The sequence below is a fragment of the Hydractinia symbiolongicarpus genome, chromosome 4, assembly GCF_029227915.1.
Source record: "Hydractinia symbiolongicarpus strain clone_291-10 chromosome 4, HSymV2.1, whole genome shotgun sequence".
NCBI lineage: Eukaryota > Metazoa > Cnidaria > Hydrozoa > Anthoathecata > Hydractiniidae > Hydractinia > Hydractinia symbiolongicarpus.
In genome coordinates, this window is record NC_079878.1 from 15,441,640 (window position 1) to 15,449,854 (window position 8,215).

At 33.6% G+C, this 8,215-nt stretch overlaps 1 long non-coding RNA gene across 1 annotated transcript; it reads left to right on the forward strand.

Moving 5' to 3' along the window:
• Nucleotides 1-1,639: 1,639 nt before the first annotated feature.
• Nucleotides 1,640-2,709, forward strand: LOC130641557 (uncharacterized). The gene is made up of 2 exons (XR_008982470.1): nucleotides 1,640-1,900; nucleotides 1,974-2,709. It is a non-coding gene; the product is annotated as an uncharacterized LOC130641557 (long non-coding RNA).
• Nucleotides 2,710-8,215: the final 5,506 nt, after the last annotated feature.

Below are 8,215 nucleotides of genomic sequence, written 5' to 3' on the forward strand. Positions count from 1 at the left end.
TATTATGGATTGATAGGATAGAATTGCATCACTCAGTATTTGTTCATTTAGATGTGTGACAACAAATACTGAGTGAGTTGTGATCTTATTAATATTTTGGATTGATAGGATAGAATTGCATTACTCAGTATTTGTTCAGATAGATATGTGACACCAAATACTGAGTGAGTTGTGATCTTATCATTATTATGGATTGATAGGATAGAATTGCATCACTCAGTATTTGTTCATTTAGATGTGTGACAACAAATACTGAGTGAGTTGTGATCTTATTAATATTTTGGATTGATAGGATAGAATTGCATTACTCAGTATTTGTTCAGATAGATATGTGACAACAAATACTGAGTGAGTTGTGATCTTATCATTATTATGGATTGATAGGATAGAATTGCATCACTTAGTATTTGTTCATTTAGATATGTGACACCAAATACTGAGTGAGTTGTGATCTTATTATTATTTTGGATTGATAGGATAGAATTGCATCACTCAGTATTTGTTCATTTAGATATGTGACACCAAATACTGAGTGAGTTGTGATCTTATTATTATTATGGATTGAAAGGATAGAATTGCATCACTCAGTATTTGTTCTTATAGATGTGTGATACAAAATACTGAGTGAGTTGTGATCTTATTATTATTATGGATTGATAGGATAGAATTGCATCACTCAGTATTTCTTCAGATAGATATGTGACAACAAATACTGAGTGAGTTGTGATCTTATTATTATTATGGATTGATAGGATAGAATTGCATCACTCAGTATTTGTTCATTTAGATATGCGACACCAAATACTGAGTGAGTTGTGATCTTATTATTTTGGATTGATAGGATAGAATTGCATCACTCAGTATTTGTTCAGATAGATATGTGACAACAAATACTGAGTGAGTTGTGATCTTATCATTATTATGGATTGATAGGATAGAATTGCATCACTCAGTATTTGTTCATTTAGATGTGTGACAACAAATACTGAGTGAGTTGTGATCTTATCATTATTATGGATTGATAGGATAGAATTGCATCACTCAGTATTTGTTCATTTAGATGTGTGACAACAAATACTGAGTGAGTTGTGATCTTATTAATATTTTGGATTGATAGGATAGAATTGCATTACTCAGTATTTGTTCAGATAGATATGTGACAACAAATACTGAGTGAGTTGTGATCTTATCATTATTATGGATTGATAGGATAGAATTGCATCACTTAGTATTTGTTCATTTAGATGTGTGACAACAAATACTGAGTGAGTTGTGATCTTATTAATATTTTGGATTGATAGGATAGAATTGCATTACTCAGTATTTGTTCAGATAGATATGTGACACCAAATACTGAGTGAGTTGTGATCTTATTATTATTATGGATTGATAGGATAGAATTGCATCACTCAGTATTTGTTCAGATAGATATGTGACACCAAATACTGAGTGAGTTGCGATCTTATTATTATTATGGATTGATAGGATAGAATTGCATCATTCAGTATTTGTTCATTTAGATGTGTGACAACAAATACTGAGTGAGTTGTGATCTTATTATTATTATGGATTGATAGGATAGAATTGCATCACTCAGTATTTCTTCAGATAGATATGTGACAACAAATACTGAGTGAGTTGTGATCTTATTATTATTATGGATTGAAAGGATAGAATTGCATCACTCAGTATTTGTTCATTTAGATGTGTGACAACAAACACTGAGTGAGTTGTGATCTTATTATTATTTTGCTTATTGAAATTTCTGTTTTTGTCAAACGAATTTTTTCTGGAGAAAGGACAGAGAACTTCTGGAAGCTCCTTTATTTTTTTGGAAATAAGTGGTCACTCTGGAGTAACTTAAATGCGAGAAGATCAAATAGAATGTAAATTATTAAATGTAGGTTTAGAACTTTTACGTTTTATATCCATATTTTGCAGGTCTGCTTATGCATTTTTTTTTCATTTTTTAGTGTACCCTCCAAATGTTTTAACCGTTCATATGGAAATTGGTAGAACCGTTGGAAATTGTTAAAAATATGTCGCCATTGTTACGTCAGCGTGCAGCAAGATTAATTATACTTGAAAAGAATGGCGTCAAATACTATGACATATTGAAAACTGTTTTCAATAAACGAAGAAAGTGTCCAAATTGTTACATATTTTTTCCATAAAAGCCTTCTTGCTTGTCAACTACAGTGTCCGACCAACAATACGTACAAAAACTCATTTGCAATCCTGTTTTTATGCAGCTACTTGTATTATAGGACGACGGATTTATGTAAATTGACAGGTAGACCTAATTGCAACGCTTGACATGGTCTACAGACGGTATCCTACATTGGAGCAAATTTGTGGGATGTGCTTCCGGTATAAAGGAAGCTGAAAGTCTGAACTCATTTTCTTCACAGCCTGAAGTCTTATTATTTTTATTAGATCTATTTATTTTTATATCGTCAATTTAGCCAAGTGTAGTCGTACTCTTCTATCAAATCCTATACATGACATCATACAAGAGGTGACATTTCCATTTGTATCCTTTTAATTGACGTTAAATAAATTTATGTCTGTTTACTCTGTTATACCTGGGATTCTGTGACACAACTCGGTTGGCACAATTTGCAAGCGTAAATCCAGATGCGACAACGTCAAATGTGTTGAGTCCTCAATGTATTCGTTTAGGAAGTTATAGAGAAAAAAATTGACGAGGATATTAATAGTTATTCCTTTCTAGGCAAAATATGAGGCTCAACGCCAAACCAAATAGCTGAATAACACGGCGCGTTTTCGACTTTTAATGTTTCTCAAGCGTCGCGTGTGTGGATTAAGCAAAACGAATTTTTTAAGGCTGAATCATCTTCCTGATGCGAAATTTCTAGGACGAGTATAAGGGCGAAATTCAAGGGAAACCATCGATTTGAAAATCGGTTCTGCTTAAAAACTAGGTGGTACACTCACCTGCAATTGTAAAGTATAAGTGTTTTGATCTTAAGATTTCCTGTTTTACGGGATTTCCGAACTTAAATGGCAAAAATTTTTGACTTGTGGTGCGACAAGGTGTGTACGTCAGCAATATTTAAAGATGTCATCGCATAATTAGCGTAATATATTAAGAGCCTCGATTCCATGCTATTAGCCTTTTCGGAATTAGCGCAGCTATACTTAATCTTTTTCGTAAGTGGTGCAAGTTTGACTTTGCCTAACTTACTGTTCTTGGTAGCGAAGCATAAAAGAAGATCTAAAAAGGAGTTTTGAGAGATTTATTGCTTATCTCGACAGGTTTTCGTCTACATTTGGGCACCAGTATTAAATTCTAGACCTAGTATCCTGTTATAATTCGCGAATTTCCGAAATACCTTGGATTTGGCATGTTTGGAACTTATATAATTTTGCTATAAAACAAGACTTGAGAGGCTTAAATGAAATGCTGATATATAAGAAAAAAAACATCCCAAGGTAAACTGTAATTCTCTAAAAAGAGTCTCTACATTTTAGCCTTTACATTTTAGCACTTTTTGTAGGCTCTGCTACCGAGAACGGTGGGTCATTGTCCTGCCTTGCTCCACTTGCGGGAAAATTAAATAAGGCTGTGCTATTCTTAAAACGCGTATTTCAGTTGAATGGAACCCGTATTTCAGTAGATGTTATACAATAATTTCTATTTAATGGTAGCATAATATCGTAATTAGCTCAATTCCAGGCTATTTCGGTGAGACATTTTAGAATCTATTAAATGCTAAAGTAACGTATTATCGCGACGATATCGATTAAGGACTATTCCAGTAGACGCAAAGTACTTAATTCTTTCAGTAAAGTCTTAATAAATGCTATTTTCTATTTTATAAATTAATAAAAATTTAAAATAAGCGCCCTCTTTTGTTCCTAATTTCATACTCAAATAACCGCCTGGGGGCGCTTATTCGAGTAGGGGCGTTTTTAGGGAGGGGTCGCTTATTCGAATATCTACGGTAAGTAACAAAAAGACACGTACCCTCGTTCTGGAAGAAGTCTTCTGGAAAAAATCGACAAACAAGCGAGGTTTTTCAAAGTTGGCGTAAACATTTTATTAAGTGTTTAATACTAATGTATCAGTATATCTATCACGCAAAAACATATCACACCATTAGCACGTGAGTAAATTCTTTAGTCAAGAAAAAATTGTAAGAAAATCTAGACTGAATTCAGTAACAAAAGTCTACCTACCAGTCCTTCAAAAACGTACACTCAATTTTGGACGGAAAAATTCATGATATAGTTTTTATCTTATTGCTTATTTTGTGTTATAAACGCAAAATCTCCCATAGCACTAATTTTCTCATGGAAGATATTAAATACTTTAAAAACAGCAATAACGGGGGAAAATTCGAAAAAAAATGTGGAGCGTAACTAGGGGTAATATTAGGGCACTGTGGGGTAAATGGGTGTTATTAGCAAAATGTGTAATGTTTCTGAAGTATTTACACAGTACCATGAATGAAAGCACTGATATATCAAAAAATTAGAAACATTTTGAGATAGTGCTATTAATAACGGGCGTGTTATACCGTATGCTTGCCGTACCACCTGCTTCCTGCTTTTCTAAAAACATCATTTCGTCCTTTTTTCAAAATTAAAAAATATCGCCTTTGTAAAAGTCACAGACAGACAGACAAAAGCTCCGTATTAGTATAAGAGATAAAGAGATAGCTATCGGAGGTTCCACGACATTGAGTTACCCGTTTTAATGTTCCCTTGGCCTGAATAGATTTAACAGGGCAATAATATAATCAGTATAACTCGAGTACTCGAAAACTCGAACATCTCGGTTGGTAGAACAAATTTGTCCGTCTATCGAAGGAATTTCTATCTATAAGTCTTTTTAACTAGAATTCGAACATGCAAATGTTTCCAAATCGTTCGATTTTGAAAACATTGTCAAAGCAACCAAAACTAAAACAAAACAACCAACTCTTGTGTTTAATGCTGTGCAAGATGGCGCCTGCAAAATGGAGATTAAACAAGCTAGGGATTAAAAAACAAGGACGTGGAAGAAAGTAATAAATATAAATTGACTACTTTATTGGAAAATAAGGGAATGTCTTCTTCAAGAGAGAGCACACGTTGTGGAAACTTCGATCAGTACACACGGGAGCGAAATTCGCTCTCTTATAGTGAAAAAATATATCGCCTCAGACATGACTTTCGACTCACGTTCAGACAGACAGAGTACGTGTTTTAGTAAGGAGACTAATCTTTAGCCCGTAGAAAATCTAACATAGGATGACATAACATGTAACGATAACCAAAACAAGCCGTTCATTTAAGTCTTAAGTTGAGTGAACGTAAACGTCTTTTTTTGACCGCGGCAAAAAAATATTTGAATTATCGGTCGATGTCTTCTGAAAGTAGTTGCGTCCTATAAGTATTACTGCGAGGATAGAATTCAATTATAAGTACACAGCTCTCTATTTTATCTCTATTTGATAGTCAAAATTCATCTCAAAATGGTTACGTTTTTCATTTTTTTTTGAGTTTATTGTTTTGACATTCTAAAGTGATAATTGGAATGTGTCCGAAAAGTCCCCCTTCGGTGTTACAAATTCTGATATAGAAGAGGCTGGAAAAGAGATATTTGTTTTAGCAAAAACATTTAAACAATAAAATTTCAATTTTTTAAATAAGCGCCCCCTTATTCGAATAACCGCTACTTTCGAATAAGCGCCCTTAAAATCTTAAAAAATCATTTACGCTATTTTAATCTTGTGTTTTTTAAGGCAAACATTTTAATTGTTGTATATTTTTTTTGTTCTTGGGTGAGAAATTATGCAATTAGGCCATGGAGGGATACACTGTTGTCAGACGGAAGTGGATTTGTCCATTATCAAATCGATTCTCTCATAGGTATGATTGAATAATAAAATACTTCTTATTAAATTAAAGTCAGGCGTCATTTACAAATATAAGTGCAGTGTCTGCACCGCCACTTATATAGGTGAGACGTCGCGTCATCGTAACAACTGGTATTTGCTAGAGATTAAAGAGAGTTTGTTCATAATGCAGGATAGTCCCCAGTTTAATAACAACATTAGATCTACTCCATTGTATTTATACAATTAGTATTTAATCTGTAGCTATGGTTACTGTTAAACTTGTATATACTTAGGAGAACTTTGTACTTCGTCGCAAATAATGTAGTTTTTTTGTTGTCAAATACTTCTTAGTTCAGCCAACTGCAAATTCCCTCCACTGCGATGCGATTCATATAAAGAATATTTTTTATATCATATGAAGTATTTATGTATTATACTGAACAGTTCTTTTTTCTCAATCCTTAGTGTACGTTAGCCCTTATTCATTTGGATTTTTTTATCAAACTATCTCCAGAGGAAACTAATGATAGTGTAATACGAATGTGATGAAATTTAGTGAAATGATTAAAATTTATAGGAGCAACAAAATCGCGTCAAACGCTTATGTTACTTTATCTATGACGTCATCAAGATTAAAAATAACGAGAATATATGTGTTCACTTAAGTCCTAGAGTTCTGAATCGAAATTTCGAGTTCTAGTTAAACATTCAACTGAGACGAACAAAAGTTATACGATTTTTTATTTTACAAGGATCCCAAAGAAGTATATCAATAGTTCTAAATAATGGCTAATAAATCAAGGGCAGGAAGGCCTGGGAACTAATCAATTCACAGCATCTTGTTTAATAAGATTTTAGTAAAACTCAGGTAGCTTACTTTATCAATCCATGGTAGCAAGAAAGGTAACATAGGACGGGGAATGTGCCACCCCCTTCGTTGATAAAGGATTAAGTGAGTTACATAAATTATTTGCGTGATCTATTAAGTTAAATCCACGTAAAAAAATGAAAAAACTAGAGCCTAAAATGAAAATGAACGAAATCAAAAAAAATAAATAAAAAAATAGGGATCCTGTTAGTAATATTTAGTAAGGTAAGGGAGCGAAAAAATACTTTTTTGATTAAACTAACCTACAGAAAAATAATATTTCGCCTATATGATCCATGAAACACGCAAATGTCTCAAAAATTCGCAGTTTTTTCATCTCCGAGGGCACGACGGATTCCGCCTCTCCTGCTGGTTTATTCTTAATCACTTCTTTTTGCTAGGCTACAAGGTTATGATACCTCTGAGTTGTTATATTTATCTATTTACCACCTGCATACCAAAATTTTAGGTGCCATACCTTTTAGAGCTTTAGATATTAGTTATTACTTGAACCCACCCCTTAAATTTCTATTAAATACTTATAAACTGGAACTGACAAGTCGCAACACAATTGTATTCCATTAAGGGGAATTATTCTTTAAAGTTTAGACACGTGATTAATCCGATTTTCCGATTACTTCAGATTTCACCTGAAATTTGAAACAGAGTATTATAATTTGTTCTAAAAGTAAAGTAATTGCATTTAAGCAGATAGTGGTATTTTTGACAAGTTTCAAGCTTCTGGTGATGTCACAAAAAAAGTGCTGACATAAGCAAGAAATTATTGCTGCCATTTTGATTCTTTTATGACGTGCTATGTTTCAGTGTGCCAAGTTGATCTAATTTAGTTAAGCCTATAAAAAGTTTTGGAGGGGGTGGAATCCACCCCGCCCCTCCCCTTTCATATATACAAAAAAACCTGGAGCGAATAGGGTTAAGTAATTGTAAGTTGTAGTCACTGTTTATTGTAAAAGTAATGCCTGTACAATAGGAGCAACAATATCATTATCATCACTTATAGGACATGGTGTATTTTCATGTCAAACGTACAGAAAAGAAGATACCCTCCTGACATACCGCAGTGCTTTATTAAGTGCAACTGAGGCAAATGAAAGGGCAATGGCATACGCAGACGACGTTGGCAGTTATTTGTTTTACTTCAAGAACGGTAATAAAGAAAAGCGCATAGACGGTCCTGGATCGGACTGTGTTGCCAGATTTGTGAATGACTCGCCATCGCAATACGCAAATTGTAAAATGATGCTGAAATTGAGCGACAACAGACCACAGCTTTGCCTGATTGCCGTTAAAGGTATATCACCGAATACAGAACTGAGGTACGACTAAGGTGAACTGAAAAAGTTTCTGCCATGGAGAAATAACAACAAATATGAAAAGCCATTTAAATTAGTCATGCTAAAAATGAAAACTTCTGAAGAACCGTTTAAAGCTAAAACAACAAAACTGTTACTGCTGGAGAAGTATTGAAAGGTGTATT